Genomic DNA, 1,178 nt, shown 5'->3' with positions numbered 1-1,178 from the left:
AGTTAAAAAGTTATTTTATTAACTATTTCTTTATCTTATCTTTATACTGGCTCAGGTAAATGGTGTTGCATTTAAATAAATACAAATTTCAAAAGTTGCTGATTTATCGAAATAATTATACTTTGAAATAATTATTTGGGAACATTCGCTTTTCCTTAGTCTAGTCCACAAACCTGGGACTTCTTTTTCAAAACAATGAAAGGGCGGGGTGGGGGGGGGGACAGTGTGTTTACTGAAGAAATATATTGTAAATACAATAAAAAAGCTAAATCTTTAAAGTTAAATCTAATAAAATTGGCACTAACTATTCCTTTCTATTTTACACGTTTTTTTTATTGAATTTAATATGGCGTCTTACAACATAAAAGTTCGGTAAGACACGCTTATAACAAAGTGCCAGGGATGAAGGATTTTGCTTTGTTATAACCGTAATTCGTTATATCTGTTACGATTACAATATATTTTAAAGTCATTGGGAATTAAAATCACTTTGCTGTAAGCGTCAATATTCATTATAAGCGCGTTCGCTATCAGCGTGCACTATGGATCTTTTGGCTGACACATGTTTATAACAAAGACAATGTCAGAAGATTTTGTTTCACATAAAAAATTAAATTTAGTTAAAAAAGGGAAAAAAAGTCCTTAAATTCATAGCACGTGTATACATGTATTTGAAATATATAATTCATGTACGTTGTATAATTTAAGTTTTAAATATAGTATCCAAGTAGTTCGATGAATTGCCTGTATGATAAATTCTTTACGTTTATACAGTTGACAATAAACACTTTTTCGTTCATTAATGTATGCAAGTACATATATGTAACGTACTTCAGTCACTGTTCAAAACATCGATTTAAAGCCTAATCAGCTTTCCATAAACAATTTTCAAAAATCTAAACCAAAAACGTTAGGGGGAAACCCTACTATGGGGGAAAATCTGCTATGTAGTAGCTTTTCTCCCTAGGGGGAAAACTACTATATAGCCAGTTTTCCGGGGGGAAAGCTACTATGGGGGGAAAAACTACTATACAACACCGTTCTTGACGACAAGGACTTACAACAACCAATGTACATGTACTATTTCCAAAAAATCAATAAAGTATCGCTGATTATGTTTGACTGACTATTAGACACATAGCAAATTTGATAGGTATCAATTTGGGGTTAGTTTAATA

This window comes from Saccostrea cucullata, unplaced genomic scaffold (assembly GCF_032062105.1).
Source record: "Saccostrea cucullata isolate Sc308-1 unplaced genomic scaffold, CSIRO_AGI_Scuc_v1 ctg23778, whole genome shotgun sequence".
NCBI classification, from domain to species: domain Eukaryota; kingdom Metazoa; phylum Mollusca; class Bivalvia; order Ostreida; family Ostreidae; genus Saccostrea; species Saccostrea cuccullata.
This window is presented reverse-complemented; position numbering follows the sequence as displayed.